At 37.9% G+C, this 21094-nt stretch overlaps 1 long non-coding RNA gene across 3 annotated transcripts; it reads right to left on the reverse strand.

The window, feature by feature from the left end:
• Positions 1-14631: 14631 nt before the first annotated feature.
• Positions 14632-17089, reverse strand: LOC108638837. Of its 3 annotated transcripts, none has more exons than XR_001920103.1 (3): positions 17010-17089; positions 14965-15021; positions 14632-14855 (listed from the first exon to the last, which is right to left on the reverse strand). It is a non-coding gene; the product is annotated as an uncharacterized LOC108638837 (long non-coding RNA). The 3 variants fall into 3 exon arrangements; XR_001920101.1 differs by having other exon boundaries at positions 14632-14867; XR_001920102.1 differs by lacking the exon at positions 17010-17089 and adding an exon at positions 15340-15419 and having other exon boundaries at positions 14632-14867.
• Positions 17090-21094: the final 4005 nt, after the last annotated feature.

The raw sequence follows: 21094 nt of genomic DNA on the forward strand, positions 1-21094 counted from the left end.
ACAACAACATTTGGCAGAAACAGAAACATTGTTAATACAGCAAGTTACTAAAATCTGTGTTTAATCATGAGAGCACCATCTCCCCACTTGCAAGAGAATTTTAAAATGAGAGGGAAACTAAAAAGACAGCCTAAAGTGTCACACAGAGTAGGAACAAAGTATGGGCTCAGAGGTTTAAGTCCTTAGAGCAGAATTTCTCCTCTTAAGACATTTTTGTTTTACAAGTTGCAAAAAGATCAGGCTCAGGTGTACGTGGTTTTATCAGAATGTGAGGGAAATGACCATATTTCAGTTAAATCCCCAGATACCCACTGGACCATACTTGTGTTGAAGGAATTTTTTAAAATATGGAAGTAAAAGCGACCTATTAATGATACTTCTGTTGGTTTCTACAGACCATTATCTAGTATTTTGGGTGGGATAGGGAAGTCACTGTTAGCTCTAGTGAAGACAACTCCTTCTTTTTCTGTGAGTAGAGAAATTGTCTCATCCACACTAACATATTGCCCCAGATTTGTATTTTTCTATAGGTCTAATTTGTAACTTCCCACCACACACACCACTGAAAAGGAAGTTTCATGCTTAGAAATTGCTGCAATAGCAGAGGAATGCAAAATAGTCAGCAAGATACGACAGATACAAAACCCGTACTGGCTTGTTTCTAATATCCCTCCATTTCACAAGAGTGTTGGGGGAGGGTTACTGTTTTGTTTTGCTTTACTCTTGCCAGGTTAGGTAAGTCAGTTGTTGTTTTTAAGGTATGCAAAACATATGGCAACTGGAGATGTGAATCTGCCACTCTAAACAGAAATGTGATGCCAAGTTTTCCATCCCAGATCTGCAATGCTATGACCACAGCTTTCAAGAATCACATACTTATCAGGATTAATCAGCGTTGCTCACTGAAGATTGGTGAATTTACAACAAGTGAGGATGGAGACCCTCTTCTTAGCCATGTGCAGTATAATGATTGCTTTCCACTGAAATGCAGTGTGCAGTTGTGAAATGTTTGCCAGGTAGAGTTGAAAAGAGTAAATAAAGTTATATATGTGTAATCCTTCCACCAGACAGTTTTATAGGTCAGGTTAAGTTTCTAGGATCATTAATAAAAACAAATTATATCCCCAACTGAGGATCTTGGTAAAATTATAGCGAACTATCTAGGTGCTCCTGCAATCAAGGAGACAAATACACCGTTTTCTGAAGGTGGACTTAGAAATGTGGAGTAATAAAAAATAGCATAATATACAATAAGAAGTTGTTCTTTGCCCAAAGTACTTCCGAAAACATTTCAGGTCTTCTCCTTTAATTTCTTGGGAAGCAACTGCGTGGGCGACTGGCTGCTTCCCAGACATTCTATATTAATGCTCCATTCACGATTTGCAGTTTCCAAGGTTTTGACAGCAGTCATGAAATATAGTAAGGACACATCTAAGTTCCAGCTGACCCAGAAATGTGAGCTGCCATTCACTGTGCTGAGCTGCTTTGCTCCACTAATCACCTTTATTTTCCAGTGATTTCTGCATTTTACTGTACATGTAGGAGAGTACTTGTAGGATGAAGGACCACACACAGTTCTTCCTGCTAGGAGGAGACTTAATAGTCTCTTCAATATTTCCTTATGGTTTGCGACTATTGCACCTCTAAGCCACAAAATGTTGCCCTAAATTAGGGTAACACCTCAGCCCAGGCATGCCTAAACATAATTAGTTTGTTCAGACTTTCACAGATGATTATTATTACAGATATAATTTCTTCCAGGTTACAACAAGCTAACGTAAACAGAAATGTTCCCAAACACTTTAGTGAAGAAAAATCCAAACTGAACTTGATTCAAGCTTTCTCCTCAGACCCTTTAATTTAGCTCCTATCTTCACCACTAGATTCCAACAGAGTTCCTCCATGCTTAGGTTTCCTTCACTCTGAATGTGTTCTGCTGTTGGTTTGGGGGTTTTTATTTTTTGGAAGTTTATTTTATGCTTCAGGTTTCAAACACCAGAAGTACATACCTGAAAATATCAAGTACTATTGCAAAGCAGACAGAAAGAGGCACACAGTAAACTGAAATAATGTCAAGCATTTCCGAAAAAAATCCAGCGTCAGGAAGAAAATAAACACACTGTGCCCAATACAGCTGTAAAAATGAGACAGCAAGGGATAAATGCTTTTCAGTTACAAGAACAAAATTCTTCTTTGTATTTATTGAGTTGCCCTAGTATTAAAAAAAAAATCTAACCATGCCTTGATGTGAATAGCTGTCTCCCAAATACATACTTTGCTTTCCATAAGTTGCATTGTGTACTTTTATATAATGTTACCTTTTCTCTTCAATTGCATAAATGCACATGAACAGAAAAGATTTCATGCAAATGAAACTAAGAACACATGTTGCATTAATGCAAAAATTGTGCTGGACCATTTTGTTTCCAAAGGGATCTCTCCACACCTGATATTACTTCCACCAAACTAAGACCAGCCTCCCATCAGGTGGCCTGGACAGCATTCCATTTGGAACTGCTGTCTAACCAAGGTCATTAGGCAGCAAAATACAACATTTTGGGACTGAGCACACTCAGGAATGTTTTTGGACTGTGAAGCACAAAGCCAAAACCACAGGTCAGCTGGTCTCTTGTGAATTAGTGTGGAGTGCTATCAGCTACTGTTGTCCACTGCTGACTTATATCCATACACTAGACACTCTCAGCAGTTTTCCTGAGTCTGTATGTTTGAACCTGGTTAGGTGAGAAGCATGTCCCTCTGCAGGGCTATTTAGATCTATCAAAGGACTGTCATAAATAAAATTTATTGACAGTTCAGATTTAGATTGTCTAAAATGCATGTAAATTGAGGAATATGCATGCAGATTTTTATACATCCAGTAGCTGTCTAAGATCTCATAATTATAAACAGAGATTTTGATAAAACACCATCAAAAGCATATGGAAAAGCCATTCAGCTCCTCTGAGAATAGAGATCTATGTATAATATATGCATCCAATGCCATGTAAGACATGCTGTTTATCAGGTGATACAGAACAACAGGGAGATGTATGTTCAGATAGAGTGAGATACTATGAAATATTTCAAATGGCATTAGATTAGGTTAGTTTAGACAACCTGGCTTTTGGGCAACTGTGATTTCTAGCTTCTACTATATTGAATTAATTTATCTAAATGAAGGTGTCTGACACCAGTTGAAATGCCTTAGAGAGTCTGAGACTGTTGCACAGGACTGAAAGATACATCACAATACCCACAGGAGAGCCATGTCCTTCTCAATTGGCAGAGGGAGGCCAAGCAGCTGCCATAAGGTACCTCAAATGCCACCAGATATCTAATAAGACTAAAATCAGGTGGTGCTCTCCATTGATTTCTATGAGAGACAGAACAACATCTCTCACTCACCTGAAGATATTTACATCATAGACTCCTAAATTTAGGGGTCCAAATTTAGACCCAAGTCCTACAAATTACTAACTGCCTAATTGTTAACAGTTCTCATTTCCTCCGAATTTTTAATTTCAAAGTAAAAATTTGTGGTTTTATTTCAGGTTGTGCAGCACAACACCATTCTGATTTAGGTCATGGAAGTAACAGTAAGGAAACTTCTGTGATTTCCGTTCAGAAAATCTGTCTGTTAGTTACTTTTAAAATTAATTTCTTCTTATTCTGGTATATATTTTCTTCTTTAGTTTGTCTGATTGATATAAGTAAAAGTAAAAGGATAATATCAAGATAATAATTTGACATTCCAATTAAAAATGAAATGTGAAAAGTGAAATGTGGCAGATGACAACTGACAGACTGCTCATAAAAAAGACAAACGTTGTGATCAGTGACTGGTTACACTTAGATGGTGGACCTCATACACAGGGCTATGAATTAAGCCTAACAAAAGGACAAGGTCTGGAAAAAAAAATGAAAGAGAATATTGTGCTGCTTGTCTCTAACGTGTTGAAGAAGGCTAATTTAGTAGTTTCCCTGAATGGGTCATCACCAGTGTAAAGACTGATCTAAAAGTATAAACCTTTGCTCAGGATTTAGTAGTCTTAAAGACTACAAGTCAAAATGGTCTGAAATCACTTTATCTAATTGCAACAAAGAATGTGACTTAAGTTTAAATTATTCTAATATTAACTATAACCCTACTGTACAGCCACATTTCCCATGAAAATTCTTTGCTTTGCTGAAGCTCCATCACTTATACCCTTATACAGTCTAGTTACAAAGCAAATTTTTCTGCTAAAGAACTGTTTCTAATTATTGTACTATATAACTGTTCTGAGGTTTTCTACTTGTACAAAGTAAAAGTGTTATTTACTGCAACAAATTCAGCTGTATGGGAATAGGTTTCTATGTGTTTTAGCAGTATCTGCATTTATGTCCATGATATAAAAATTAACATGGAATTATAGACAGGAAAAAAGAAATTGTCTAAAGCTCTCAACTCTTTAGCTGAAATGTTGTTCAGCAGAGCAAGCCTGCTGATGCTGTACATCCCACGCAATGCTGCTCCAATTCCCATTTGTTTGTTTCCATTTTACCCAGGTTTTGTTTTGTCTTGCTTATCTTAGATTGGGTTGTATGGGATTTTTTCCATGTATCAGATAACAAAACTTAAGATTGACCAGACAGAAAAATATTATCCAAGCTCTAGTCATCACCATTGAGTGAAAAAATTCTCCAAATGAAAAGACCAGAATAGTTTTTTCAGGCAAATGAAACACAAAGCTATTGGGTTGGTTTGCTCTGCTAGATTTCTGAGGACCACATGAAACAATCTTAACTTAAGAAAAACAAGTCCTGGACAGTGGAATTTCTTATCCAGTTACTGATAAGGAACAGTGGTTGACTCCGGGGATGTATAGTAAGATGATGTGTTTCAGATGATGTGTTTCTATTGTAGTACTTAGATCTCCAAGTCTTTCAGGTGTCAGTATTAATTAATCCTACTCATTTCTCTGTGAATAGAAAATATTTCATAGTAAAGTACAATAATTGAAATTTTCCGGAACCTTCACACTCAAGGAATCATAGTGGAAAAATTGTCTTCCTCTGTGTTTTAAAGATACTTCCAATGTTATTCAGTTTACAGGAATTTTTATGAGCAGCCCTACAAATATGCACAAAACTAACTGTAGTCTGACATATGTATTTGGAAGAGTCAGCCTGATCTCACTTTATATTTAACAGACTGTACCCAATGGTTGATATTGCCTCTCTGTTTGATGACCACGCACTGGAACCAGTTGCCCAAAGAGACTGTGGAATCTCCCTCACTGGAAATATTCCAGAACCATCTGGACTCAATCCTGTGTCACATGCTCTAGGAGGACCCTGCTTGAGCAAAGAGGTTGGACCAGATGATCCACTGTGATGCCTTCCAACCTGACAAATCCTGTGATTCTGTAATTCTGAGATTGTAATGGGGGACTTGAATCACCTTGAATGTCACTGCACAGGAGTCTAGACTGCAGTACCTATAGAATCCCACTATGTATGTGAGGTGAACAAAGTAAATCTTGTCACCTCCAGTCTGGAATTCAGGCTCTCTCATCTCCAACAAAAACCCCTCACACTTGATACTCCATAAAACCACTAATTTTATTTTTTTTTCATTCACAGTGTAGAATATGAAAGTACTGATTTTACTGTGAGTGAATTTGGGATCCTGAGAATGACTGTGTTGCCAGTGCTTAATATTTTAAAATACTAAGCTAAAGGTAAAGAAAAATACAGAACTCTAACAGCCATCAGGACATACAGAAAGTAGGTTATATTCTCACTCATAAAAGAGAAACTGTATGAATGTTATTGTGTAAAACATTTAGGTAATGATAACCTCTAGCTGCAGAAAAGGAAAAATCAAGGTGTTTCAGTTAAATGGCTTATACATAGATTTAAATTAATGTGACCTTCATAGGACATAATAATTTGGGCTTTTCTCCCTAAGTTGTGTAGCATTTTGTCCTTACAGCAGAGTATTCAAGCTCCTGAGTTGCCATTGGCAGTACCTGAAGAGGCACTAGCATTTTTATTCTAAACATTTAAATAACCTCTGTGATGAGTCATTTGTTAGCTTGCTACTCAGATATCAGTCTGTTCCATGCTCTAGTTATAATGAGCAGGGATCTGTTTTCAGAGCTTTTACTGGGCCTTTACAATGTACAAATCTTGTGATGAACGCACTGTCAGACACATGCATTTTCCAAACTACCCATGACAAATATACTTGATCACATCACATGGAAAAAAAAAGAGATTTTGTTACTTTTAGAATTATTTTATTGGACCAGGGTTTAGCTTTCAGTAAAGGAGGGAAGTGTTTTGTCTCTTATTATTTGAAAAAATCAGCTATTTCAGAACACTGAATTTTTCATTTAAGCCTGCTTTTCACATTCTTGAAGAACTGCCAATTGGACATCCCAGGCCCTGAAATACTCTTTCTATACACAATGCATACAAAAGCTTCACAGGCCTCCATAACCACATGACTCAGTCTTGAGCCCCCTTCTCCCTCAGATATGCCTATGTTGAAGCAGAAATGTATGACTACTTTCTGGAAGTATTTTGGATGTCAGTGGTAGAGTATCTCTGGTATCTTAACACCAACCCCCTGAGGATTTACTCAGTGTATTAGGCTAATTTATATCAATGTGAAGCCAAGTTGGCTGCACTGATCCTGTTACTGGAACTATTTAATTTAGGGTGTGCGTCGTATCTAAGTTGGCCCTTCAGAGAAAAAGGTTCTGTGACCCATTAAATATCTGCTACAACAGTAGTAGGCCATCAGATTTTCATTGTTTTTAAGTAGAAACACAAAGAGAGTGTGAGATGTCAATGCTACTAAACCTAGAACTGAAATATCAGTTAGTAGGTCATGATTGCTTTCGTAATTGGACAGAAGAGAATAAGTTCCTTGAATCGCCTCAGTCTCAGAGTTCGTTTATCTATATCCATTATTTTCTGTATATAGAACTGCAAAAGTCTCCCTGAAGTCCCTGAGTAGGTAAAGGTTTTATTAATTCTGAAGAACATGAAACAACCTAGCCACGTGCATCCAAATCCCTGACTATTGCTCCAAGTTCTACCCATGTTCCAAAAGCATGATAGAAAAAATAGTGTCATTGGCCAACCTGATGAAAGGAAAGGAGTGTAAAACTCCCTCACATGGATATCATGAAGATATAGGAATATTTCTAAATGGTTCTATAAATGCAGAATATTATCAATGACCCTTTGGGTTACTTCTGCTCATTACAGTAAAAGCACGTCTAGTTATATGCATTAAGCAGAAAAAAAAATGTCTTTAACCTGTAAGATAATATTGTTCAGTCACTGAACTTCTTTTCTAAGGCTTCTAAAGAGCTTGGGGCACATTAAGACCCTTAACCTTTTCCACTGATGATTATATGAGCATTGTCCTAAGTGATTAAGGATCACAATCATACAGGGAAATGGACAAATAACATTTGACAGATTGGAAGAGAAAAAGTCTGGGTTGCAGGAAGTATCTTATCACCACCCAGCTCACAGTTCTTGCCTGAATACAGATGTTGCATGCCAAGCTCCATGTTCTAAAAGAGCTCTTCCTTAGATTAAGCATCTTAGTCAAGAAATGCATTGTGTTGTTTTATTATTTTTCACCTCCAAATGGTTATTATACACTTGATACTGAGTCTAGCTTATGAGGAAAGAAAAAGAAAGGCCAAATGAAGTAAGAAAGAAACTCATTTGCTCCTACTTTCAGACACAGGTAACTGCCTGGGATGTTAGCTTGCAGAGCAGATCTGCTTTTGCAAGTAAATGCACTGAGATAATGGGTGTGGTTTACCTTTTTTTATGTGAGGCATCTTCCATCCCACATTATACTAGGCAACCTAACATTACATTGAATATTAGACATCGTGGACATTCACAACCTTCTTCTGCAATATTTAAAATTTTGTTCTGTGCCATCCCAATGCAAATAGGATCTTTGTCACACTTTATAGCAAGGTATCAAAGGAGGAAATTGTTTATGTTGATTAGAAAGTCCATCGGTGGATGAAAGAACATCCAGAAATAAAAATGGTTTTTGATTCACAAAGCAACACAACAACGATGCATTAGACACTCAAATAGATTACAAGTGCAATCAAACTAGAGCTTTATGTTGTTTTGGGGGTGTTGGTTTGTTCATTTGGTGTTTGGGTTTTTTGTGGGTTTTTGACTGGGTTTTTTGTTGTTTTGTTTGTTTGTTTACTTTTTGTTGATTTGTTTGGGGTTTTTTTCTGTTTGTTTTTTTTTTGTGGTTTTAGTTTTGGGTTTGGTTTGGTTGGTTGGTTGGTTCGTTGAGAATTCTTGGTTTTTTTTTAATATCTCCTACCAGGAGACCTTTTAGAAAAAATAACAAGTATTAATACAATGTGAACAGTGATTGACTATTTGGCAGCAACATTGGAAACAGCCATGTATGTCTTTCATCAGTTAGCTTACAATTCAATCATTGTACCAAAATTAAGGTTCAATTCATAAACTGCAGCAATCAATTTAAACAGAGTAATTTAAACCTTGTTGTTTAAAACCTCTTCAACACTTAAAATTTGAAATTCACAGCTGGGGCATTTTAGTTCCCCAGTGTACGTCAGCATGGCTACACATCACTGTATTCATAGGGCTTGGGAATCAGGAGTCAATAACACTGCTCCATCCCCACTGCCTCCCATGGCCATTGCTGTCTCAGGCTGATTCTGAACCTCCTCCCTGATTTGGATCCTGACTCCCACCCATAAACCAATATCCCAGACTGGCTCCATCCTGTCCCCATCCCCGTGGAGGTTTCTAATGCCCAGGTTTGGGGCTGCCCCAGCTGCCCCCTGGCCTGCCCTTTCTTCTGGTTGAGGGAGACTGGCCCTGTATGAGATGTTTCACCCTGAGGAGTCTCCTCTGTCCCACAGGAAGTAGATGGCCCTCACTACTCTCTGGTATACCCACTTTCCTTGGTAATACTTTCCAGAACTTTGCAATCTCTTGTTCACTACGTTTTTGCTGAATTGGTTTTCATGGAAATATGTGTAATTGACTCTTGAAGTGACATTTCCATCATCTGTGAGTAGGTGATCTGAAGTAATTCTGAAGTAATTCTCATGCTGTTACTACTGTCATAGCTTATCAGAATTGTAGAATGAATGCAACAGACTAGTTCACTGCTGTAACACAGAGCAAATTTATTCCTTCCTTAAATCAAGGTAGCTGACGGAGTTTTATAAAAATGCATTGATGAGACACTACAGAAGTCTTTGAGTGTCCTGAATTTGCCTCATCTTCCTGGCTGCAAACCTGTATGGCCACAAATTACTTCTGCCCCCCTTGTACTTTACTGAAGGGTTTACAGCAATGATACCTGCCTGCTGGGGATAATATTTTTCATTGTAATCTCTAAATTTATCTTATTCTATGGTGTATGCTCCATGTTCCACCCTCTTACATGGGATCCATCTTCCACGTGGAATTCCCACATCCAAGACACCTCCCTGAATTTTGGTTCCCCAACTAGAGCTCCTCCGTGCTCTGAGCTCCTTTAGCCACTGCATCCATTTACACAGGATGGAATTCACCTTTTTGAATTCATCTCCTGCACATCTTCACCTACCTTCTCCAGCTCCAGATGTCACTTTTTTTTCCATCCTAGTCTTCCAGCTTCAACACTTTCCAATGCAAAGAGAAGTTCAAGATTTATTTTCCTGAGACAGTGTAGTTTTAAGTCATAAATTACCTACTACCATCTAGGAGCAATTTCTGTTCCCTTTAGACCTTTAACCAAACCCTAGAATTTAGCTAGAAGCACACCATCTCTTTCAATCCCCTAATTCCTCTCAAACTATAGACCCTCTAATGAACTTGCAACACTGATTTATTTGGGTCTTTTGCTTGAACATGTGTTATGTACTCCTCCAGATTTATCTAATCAGCTCGAATTCTGGAGTTAATAAGAAGACAAATGATATTCCAACTAGAGAAAAAGAGTAAGGTACCTAATTATAAAATTGGAAACTCCTACAATGTAAGTTGATAAAAATAAGGAAACAAAATCTGTCTTATCCCAGTTGTCACATGGGAAGGTATTTCTCAACTGGTATACTGAGGAGCTGCTGAATGAATTTATTCTTCCAAAGTATTTCTGTCTTTCACTTACATTTGAGGATTTTCTGCTGAATGCTGAGAAAGTTTCAATCTATGTCTTAGGAATCCTTTTATTTCCCTACTGTTTGAGAACCCTGGGAATAACATGGCCTTTCTTCTAGTTACTTGCTGTCTCTCAGAATGCAAAAGGAATACTTCTAAGCTTATTTGAGACTAAATCTCTTTAGGTACAGAGGAATCACAGAGTGCTGATTCTTCTGTCCTGTTTACCTTTTCTCTCAGGAAATCAGCTGAATTGCAGTGATAAAAATGAGTTACAGTAGTAAACCTACAATGTACCATTCTGCAAGCTACATATCATGAGATGTTTTTGGCACAAGCAGCCATTTTATTTCTGGTTTACTGGCACATTATAGAGGCTGCAAATAATACATTAATACACTTTTGGGACTGGGTCACTGTGTCAGAGTCCTATTCAGGAAAGCACTTAAGCATCTGTCTAATATGGATCATGTGCTTAGGTCCCAGAGGTGCCAATGGAAATTAAGCAACTACTCCAGTGCTGACTTGTACAGAGATTTATTCTTAAAACATGTCCCTAAAATAAAATATTCTTTAAACTATTCAAGGCAGGAATAAACTAAAATGAAACAATTCTCATACAGGATTTTTGTTGGTTTTTTTTTTTGTTCTGAGGTTGGGGTTTTTAAGAAACTTTTTCAGAATACCTCAAAGTTTACTATTTAGCACTATGTTTGTCTGCAATTATGCAAATATTAAAATTTACTTAAAGCCTCTCAGACAGCTAACTATTGGTATTTGTACAGAGATTAATCCAATAAGCTTTCACTGAAATATTGCCACCTTCATTTCTGAAGAATATTATCAATCACAGCAAGGCACTTCAATTAGCATCACTCAGTGGAGACAGAAGAGTTGTATATGTATGTACCATAATAGCATACCCAATTCAGACATTCTTCAACACCTTACACAACCTATTACCACTCGTTTTTCTTTAAAAACCTGGGACTTTTGGAGTTCACCCTTATTCCATGCTTAAGCCTGTCTCCAGACTTGTCTCATCTTCACTGTAAAATTGACTCCCTAGAGCATCCCAGAAACCTACTGTGACAAGTTAAGCCAGGGACTATTTCTACCTCTATTTGCCTTCCCAAACTTGCTCCTTCATTAATGTGCAGAATGAACACCAGCTCAGCAAGGGCAGAATCCTTGAAGCAGCAACCCAACAATTTTACAGCATCCACTTTGTAGTTTTCTGTTTTCAGCTCCTCTTTCTACTATTCTCCCATTTTCTCCTCCTTTTCTCCCCTTTCCCTCTCTCCTTCACTCCCTCTCCCCTCTCAGACTTGCAGAACTTTTCCACGAGGTCTCCATCGGGGAACCAGTTTTCTTGTTCTCAAGAAACAAGCAGCACAAAGTTGGCATTATCGTCTCATGTCACCTCCCAGTTTTAATCAAAAAAACTTTCAAGAGCATAAAAATGAAAGGAAAAGGAATTATGTTTCCAACCAGAAGCCAGAATTAATTCAAGATCTCTATTGGAGAAATAGGTGGTTCTTTTTCTTTTCCAATCAAGCTGGGAGCCTGGGTCTCATTTCAGAGCTGGTAATTTCTAATGCTCTTGGAAAAAACAGACAGCCTGCTGTTCCCAGTAACTTTTATAATATTTTCCAGCACTGGAAATTGTTGACTAGCATGGCCTTTGAACAAAAACATTCACTATGCTAAATTTAGGCTACAGTCCTGTAGAAAGTATATTTTAGAAGAGCAATTACTAGATCAGAACCAGTTTAACCACCAGCTGGATCAGAGTAAGACTTTTTTAGCAGTCTTTCAGAAAGTGTTCTCTTCTGGAAGGAAAGATACAGGTAACTTGTCCAGCTGGTACCTTTTATGTATACATGGGGTCAAGTGGTTTAACTAGAAGGATATTCAGAGGAACAGCAAGAACATCCACAGAAATATCTGCTCTAACATATTAATGACTCAGTTTCAGCAGCTCAGAGGTCCCAGTTCTGCACAGCTTGTATGATGTGAGCATTGGGTGCATTAGATAAAAGTACAGGGAATAGAGAACTGTCAAAAACACAGATCCAGGGTTTAGTCTATGGGTGTCCACCACAGATGGAGTGTTTCAGAGGGAACTGATTCTGAGAAGTGTAGGCACATGCCTTGTCTTTTCCTTGGCCTTGGCATCAGGTATTAATCACAGAAATTGCATGGTTTCAGAAATATAGAATTTGTCAAACTGTGGACCACCAAATGAACAGATGAATAACCCCAAGAAGAAAAGAAGAAATTTGGATATTACCTGAATAGATATAATATTTAATGGGCACCAGATAGGCCAGCACTCAAACTTCCCAAATTTTTTTGCCAGAGATATTTTGCCTCTCTTTCTTAATGATAGAATACATTTACATAATATAGATTACCCTCTACTTGTGAAATGTAGAATTCAGACTAAAGGTTCAATTTAGATCTCCAGTGTAATTTGAAATAACACAAAGTGATGCTTCAGGAGATCATTGATAGTGTGTAAAATCTGATAGCTCTGTCTCTGTGTCTTGAATACTCTAAAGCATCCCAAATGGCTTTAGATGCCTAAGCCTAAAATATTGAGATTAATTTATTGTGCCTCTTTAAAGGTGAATTATACAGCTTCTTAAATTCTATTGATGGTGTTGGCTATATTCACTAAATATGAAATGATATTAAATTCCTCACATGAAAGTGTCTTTCATGTAAATATATTAATCTTGATCTAAATGCCATGTCAAATCTCTTTTTTGAAAATGCCAAAGTATCTATGTTGTGTGAAGAGAGGAGGTGCACTGGAACTTGAACCTGTATCGCCAAAGGCTGAAAAGTAAATGTGCAGGTGAAACAGATATACATGGGCATCCCAGGGCTTTTAAGAAAATTAGATAAAATTGCTCTATCTGGGGATGACTAATAATGGTCAAAGTTCTAAGATTGATGTTTGCTTGCTTATTTGTAGGTAGCCCAGGGAATGGTTTGAAAGTTAAAGAGATGTGGCATGAGAAGCAGCATGGAAAGGAATATGAATATGGTCTTTCTGAAGCTGAAAAAGTGATCATATTTTGACATGTTGGAAAGGAAAGTATTTGTGTACTTGTGAGGTTGAGGTTGGAGTCAGTTCCACTAAACAGAGCTGTAAAAAGAAGTCTTTAAAAAAATCATACAGTTTTCTAAAATGCATACATTCCAATCAAGCCTCTTCCATGGGATTTCTGGTATAAAACTAGTGATTATATTGGAATTTCAGAAACATCTTGTAGAGCTCCCAAAACACAGGGAGGAGTCCCTCCCAGTACTGGAATATTAAGTTGGCTGAAAGAGTTGTTGGCTTTACAAAACATTCAGGACCATATTGTGATCATATTGAGGCTTTCTTACATTTTTTAAAGATTTACATTAGAGCTCTGCAGGGATACAGGCCACTTATCAGATAACTCCCAGAAAAATAACTTGTTCAGTGTGACAGGATTTCTCTGAGGCTGCCAGATATATTCCATGAGCACATGTAACCTGACTTTTAAAAATGCAGTTTCTTAAAACATCATTAGCAGCTAATAACTATGTAAAATGTCATTGCATTATGGAAGATAATGCATAAGCCATACATTTATTGGAATCAATTATTTGTACGCAAATCTGTGTTTGGAACACAAAGAATCGAGTTTTATTTATTGCATTAATTTAATACCTTTATTTCATACATCAAGTTCTATGGAAAGAATACAAAGTGAAACTACTTCTGGCAAGTCAGTCTAAAAGAATAAACTCTATCTAGTGTGTACTTTATTCTAATTCAGTTGTTAACATTCCTGCCCTGAAGCCTCAAGTGGGAATTTTAACATCATAATGAAACTTTATGGGAAGAGACTCCTTGACACTGAAGTTTATTGTGTGTTTCCAGAATGTGAATGGTTCAGGTATAGATTCAATGCCTCCACAGTTGTGAATTATTAAATATTTGCTGCAGGTTACTGTAACTGGAACAGTTTGCATCTTTGATTGCAGATTCTTCTACAGGTTGAAAGGAATAAACATAGCATGTGGTAAGTGCACATAGGAAGTTTGCATGTTTACTTAAAAAGTCTGACCTTTCATAAATACCTAACACCTACATCAGAATTTTCTTGAAACAGATCATTTTTTGCTTTCCATTTAGACACTAGAGTGATATTTCAACACCAGAAAGACTCTACTGGGAGTAGATAAGTCTGTTGGCTGTTGAACAATCAAAACCCCTCATTTCTCTTTCTAAATAGACCCTTGTGTGTACACTAACCTGGTTAATTTACATTGGAAAGAAATTTATAAATATATTTTCCTTTCAGTTACCGTAATTTGAAAGACTCAGAAACTGAAATATTCCATCTTTTTCTTCAACACTTGTTGGAAAATCAATTAACAGCATTATTTCACAAGTGGTTTATTGAACTCAGATTGTTTTAAAACATTTCCACTTCAATGGCCATTTTGCTAACACCAAGAGAGGGTTAAGTGGCTTCTCCTTCCCTATAAAACACAGTCAAGCCACAGCTTCCATGCTTTCCCTTGGAAGAGGGATTCATCTGGTAGACTGTAATCCCTGCTTTGTTGAAGTCCCAGACCTTTGGCTGGGCTAAACTCTTAGAATTACAGTGAGGATTCCAGTGGCCCCAAACCTCAGTTTTCTGGAACAGAGTCTGCATTTAATCAGTCTTTCATGATTTTTCATGGTTTTGGTGCCTTCAAGGATGGTCTTCCTTGAAGAAAGGTACAACTGCTCAGTGAAATACTTACTCAGTTTTGGCCAATTGCACCAGGGTTAGTTTTAATGAAACTTCAAGACCTGGTTCCCTGTCCATCAGGTTTTGTGAATAAGGAGAAAAAAAAAAAAGGAAAAAAACCAGAAATGAACATTGCAGAATTTCTGATCCATGTGTTACTTTAGAAGTATGTGATTTTGACCTCATTAGACTAAATCTGTTCTTGCAATAAAATATAACTTCTCAGAAACTGGACTGTCTGCCTTTTCTCAACAGAAATTCCTTTGCTCTCGTCTTCAAAAATCATGTTGATTTGGAGTGGGAAAGTTGCCATAGCCAGTTTATAAACTCATTGCTGGGGCAAATAAAGATTATTTTTTTCCACAGACATAAAAGAAATACCCCATACTTTTAAGTGATTCTGATTGTGTGTAGATCCAATGGCTCAATGACTTGAGTACATAGGATAAGTTATTGCATACTCACGTGTGTCTACTTATTTGAGCTCACCCTGCTTCAGACATGAGGCAAAGCAAATCAACTAGTTTATGACCTCACAACTGGTGATGGCCTAATAATATCCATTACTGTCTAGAAAACAGTTTGAGTTAGGTGACAGGCAGTAATGAGTTAAACTACGATGATTCAATCTTGTATCCTATGTACTGATGCTATTATTTTGAATATTGAATAAACAACATATATATATTTCTATTTTTGTCTTTCTCCTTGTTTCTTTCTCATGCAGTTGAAAAAATCTAATTTTTTCCTTACCCTGTGTCACACATCTGAAAATATGTAGTGTTCCAGAGGCAATGGTTTAATTCCTACAGGATCTAATCTCTGTACATCCAGAGGCCTTGCTCAAAACAAGGCATGGTGTATTGCCTCCTTAATGGAGGTAAACTATACCACAGAAGGATGGTTGTTCTATTTTTGTTAAGGTTTCTTTCCCCCCTCCCCAGATTTTCTAAGGTTTTTGGGCACATAAATTAAAGTTTGCTGTCAGACACATCTTCTAAATGAAACACTACCTTATTTTCTTATCACATTTGGAAATCAGTCATTTTTCCACACCTTTCTTTTCTACTCTACAGAAATGAACTAATCGCTTAAAAATACATGTTTTTATGAAGTGAGATAAGATACACTCTTGACACTCCCTCCAAGCTATTTGGGTTATCTTTATATCAAACGTATCAAAACTTTTGGTTTGAATCCAAGAACTGTCAATTATCGGCAACTCTGAAAGATACAGAAAGAATCACTTGGCCTTTTGCTTGTGATTTTATCTTCTTTCATCCTATTGAGTTCTCCACTGTAACAATTAGTTGCTTTTCCCTCTCTGACCAACACACCCTCTCTTCAGCTTAACTGCTCTAAATACAACTTTTTTTTCCTTCTAGTACTTTAAGGAATTCCATCCTCCTCAAGACTTACTATAGCTTTCTTTTTTCATGACTACATCAGGCAGAATTCTTGCCATCACTTAACATTTCTGAAATTGGTCCTCATTAGCTCTCATACCAGGCTTCACTTCCTGGTCATGAATTTTTCAATCAGCACACACAAACCTGTGCCCCTGCATGTGCAACTGGAATCCCTAGTGAGAGAAAATAAAATTATCATAGCCCTAAATTGATTCTTTAAAATTCTTTTTGTTAAATAATGCAGGTCTTCAATAGCTGGACAGATTTGGATTGGAGGCTTCAGGAATGTTTGTTCAATCACTTCTGTGCTATCTGCAAGTTCCTAATCACAACTGACAATGAAAGTATAAACACTTGTGCTCGGATTTCTGCAGCAGACATCAAAAGCTGAGTTTGTAAATGTCAGTAGACAGAAATAAGGACTTCCAGGGTATGATACACTTGACCTATTTTCAACATCTATTTTAAGATGTGATGAAATGTACCTCTGCTAAGTAACTCTATAGAGAGAGTCTCAGGTGACCAACCATAGATTTTGATGTCTAGATTTTATCAGTTATATCAAATACATACTTCCACTCTGCATGAATAATTTGAATCCTTAAAGCATATAAGGTAACACAAAATAAGCTATGATTTTAGGCCTTACCCATAAGACATCAAAGCATTAGAAGTTACCAAGAACACACAGGCACTGATAATACTAATAAATGTAACTGGTGGCACCAGTCCAGTGTAAGATCCATAGCCTAAAGATCATAATCATAGAATTATAGAATCATAGAATCAGACAGGTTAGAAGGGACCTGTGAGCTCATCAAGTCCAACCCTTGACCCAACACTGTCATGGTTACTAGACCATGGCACTAAGTGCCACATCCAGTCTGCTTAAAAACCTCCAGGGATGGAGAACCCACCATTTTCCTGGGCAGCCCATTCCAATGCCTGATTACCCTCTCTGTAAAGAATTTCTTTCTAATATCTAACCTAAACCTCCCCTGGCACAGCTCAAGACCATGCCTTCTTGTCTTACTGGTAGCTGCCTGGGAGAAGAGACCAACTCCCACCTGGTTACAACCTCCTTTCAGGGAGTTGTAGAGAGTGATGAGGTCTCCCCTGAATCTCCTCCAGGCTACAATTTCAGCTCCCTCAGTCTCTCCTCATAGGACTTGTGCTCAAGTCCCTTCACCAACCTTGTTGCTCTCCTCTGGACCTACTCCAGCACCTCAATATCCTTCCTGGACTGAGAGGCCCAGAACTGGACACAGCACTGCAGGTGTGGCCTCACCAGCGCTGAGCACAGGGGAAGAATCACTTCCCTGGTCCTGTTGGCCACACTGTTCCTGATCCAGGCCAGGATGCCATTGGCCTTCTTGGCCACCTGGGCACACTGCTGGCTCATGTTCAGCTTCCTGTCAATCCAAACGTCAGCTTCCTGTCAATCCAAACTCCCAGGTCCCTTTCTGCCTGGCTGCTCTCCAGCCACTCTGCCCCCAACCTGTAGGGCTGCAGGGGGTTGTTGTGGCCAAAGTGCAGGACCCAACACTTGGCCTTGTTGAACCTCATCCCCTTGGAATCAGCCCAACTCTCCAGCCTGTACAGATCCCTCTGCAGAGCCCTCCTGCCTTCCAGCTGATCGACACTCCCCCCCAGCTTAGTGTCATCTGCAAATTCGCTGATGATGGACTCAATCCCTTCATCTAAATCATCGATAAAGATATTAAACAGAACTGGGCCCAACACTGATCCCTGGGGGACATCATTAGTGACTGGCTGCCAGCTGGATGCAGCACCGTTCACCAGCACTCTCTGGGCCCAGCCCTCTAGCCAGTTCCTAACACAGCACAGAGTGCCCCTGTCCAAACCGATCAGCCAAATATTAGAAATTTGGTAGTTTTTCAACCAGAACAGTATTTCCTGGATTTGTTCAGAAGATTCATTATTTTAAACCCCTGAATAACAACTAATAAACACAGAATCTTCTTTTATTACATCAAAGAAAAAAACATTTCTTCCCTAAAAGTCCATTTTCATCTGACATACAGAAGATCACTTTCAGAAATCTAGTGACCAGTTTAATAGCAAAAAATTAATGATTTGGATGAAAAATTTCCTTCTTCTTCTTCCAAACAATGATTTATTTGTTTGTTCACAAGAGAAGTTATAAGGTCTGAGATGAATATTTGTATGGACATAAGGCCTTTATAAGCATCTTCTTGGCAGATAGGTCTGGATGCCTTTCCCCCCATGGTGTGGGGCGGCCCAGTTCTAGTTCCATTTCCATCTGAGGAACCATTTCCGATGGCTTGAGGTGGATAGGGAAAGGGAACTCCAGCGCCAGGGGTTACTTCAGGTCCTGAGCCTGGAGGGGAGAGATGCCCTCCCTTTCTCCCCCCACCCACGTGGTAGGTACAGAGACAGCACAGCGGCGTGGAGAGGAGGCAAGAGAGAGTTTATTGTTGGGAGGGTTACATTTATAAAGTTAGAAGTACTCACAGAATAACCAATTAGAAGTCTCAAGGGGCTTACAGGAACACCCAATCACAGGAAGGGGTTAGCAAGGTCCAGTGAGAACACCTTAGGACATCTTCCCAGGACATTCCTGCATGGGATAACACTTGTCGTGGGGGGTCTTGGGAAGAAGAAAGCATGAGTTAGCAAAGAGACTACAAAAAGCCATTTTGAAACATGTTTAAACCACAGTTTTCTCATATACTGCAGATTTACTGCCACAGATAGGATTCACTCAAATAATTTATTTGAAGTAATCCATCATACTAGACACTGGCCAAATTCAAATTACATAATAAGTATGGTTCATTGTAATTTTTCTAGATCTGATAACGACAATATAAAACTGAAGGACTGTAACAGATTAACTATTTTTTAATTTCCTTATTTCTGATCAAATGTGCTTTTCTAATTACAATTCCCACCAAAACTTGTGTTTTAATTCATCCAGCCTCAGCCACAGGAACTCTAAAAAATTTGTTAAACTAAAAAATAATAATGATAAAATTAAAAGTGCCTGTACACCTCAATTTAGTATAAATCTAGAAGTGTTTCATGAGGTGGAATGAATGCCATGGCTCATTAACTTACGCTGATAACATTTGCAGAACTTGAAAGCTTTCTCTGAACCAAAAACCAAGTGCCTCAATTTGTTAGACTTCCAGGATAATCATGATCTTTCCAAGCAGATTTATATTCAATGTGATATTAGATAGCCCATTTCCACTAGCAAGGTCTTTAACGTTTCCACTGGGACATGCTCTTAGAATTTAAGGCCCTTGCCTGCCAGTGCTTGTGAGTGTGATTAAAGCATGGGCAATGTTTGGAGTGCTGGACTGGTTTAAATGGTTTTTTTATCCAACCTATTCAAAACAATGACACTCACACATTTATTCTTTACAGTGATAAAACCCAAAGATTTATTCTCACAAGATAAATGAGGGTTAAACTGGGTTAAGTGCATCTGTATTAGACATTTCCTCCTTTTGTCAATGAAGATTTCTAGTTGGCAGTCTTTCCATGAGTTTAATTTAATCATATAAGCACTTCCAGTCACGTCAAAAACGTCAAATCCCAGTATTGAGTATAATGATTGACAGTACTATTGTGCAGTATCAGACACAGAAGGTGGAGCTGGGGCTTGGTGATTTTAATGGCTGGTCAGAATTATCATCCCAAAAGAATACTTTTATAGGAAAGCTTATGATTGTGTCTCGATATTACAGCATTCACAATGAACTTTATCATTGCCAGTATTTTCCAGTGTTTTTTTTATGAAAAGGTCAACATATAAACATTATGCTGTTTAAAGATATAAGACTTTTTGGATAAAGTTATGCATTTGCCTAATAATGTCTTCTTTCTCCACCTGCTCATGCTAAATTGATGAAAAAATTGTTTATTTTTCACAGGTTTAAGAGTTAAATAGATCTAAATTACCAATATGCTTTTTTGTTATCAATATTATTTAATTATCTCAGTTCTTTAGTTGTACTGCACTTGCTAGTACTTAAATTTCAAGGAATTTTAATTGAATATTATTTTCATGAAATGGTAACTTTACCATCAAAAAGAGGAAATCCATTGGATCCAAGAAATAATTTGAGAAGCCAAGAGATTTTATCCTTATTTCAGAATATAGATATGAGCATTCAAATGTTAATTTCTGATTCAAATAGTTCTAGTCTCTACTGGGGCAAAGACAACAGAACTGAGCTTCACTCTGAAAGAGCTTTCTTGGCCCATACCAAGTACTGAAACCAACCAGGTAATTAATCCCAGAGAATTTTCCTCTTCTACAGAATTTCTGTTTATCATCCTTCTCTGTATGTGAAGGCTTTCTGGCCAGGCACTGCAGTAGGCAAGCCAATGTCTATAAGAACATTACTTATGTCAGGAAGGATGTCAGGGAAATACTTGAAAACACTTGCACGTCTCATAAATACAGGATCATATTTATTTCCTTAAACTTATTACTATACTAGTATAGTATGCTACTTTTAAAAGTTTGTCATTATTTGGTGATGGACTTGTACAGGGTCTGCCTAGGATGGTATGATCTTTCTTCACTCCAGCTGCTTTGATGTTGTGCTTTGCATTTGTGGCTAAAAAAGTGTCAAAACACCAATGTTTTTGGTTATTACTGAGCAGATCTTTCACACCATCAAGCCCTTCTCTCTAACTACCCCCACCAAGGCAAGTACAGTAGTGGTGGGTAAGAGG

This window comes from Manacus vitellinus, unplaced genomic scaffold (assembly GCF_001715985.3).
Source record: "Manacus vitellinus isolate BGI_N305 unplaced genomic scaffold, ASM171598v3 scaffold_13_pilon, whole genome shotgun sequence".
NCBI lineage: Eukaryota > Metazoa > Chordata > Aves > Passeriformes > Pipridae > Manacus > Manacus vitellinus.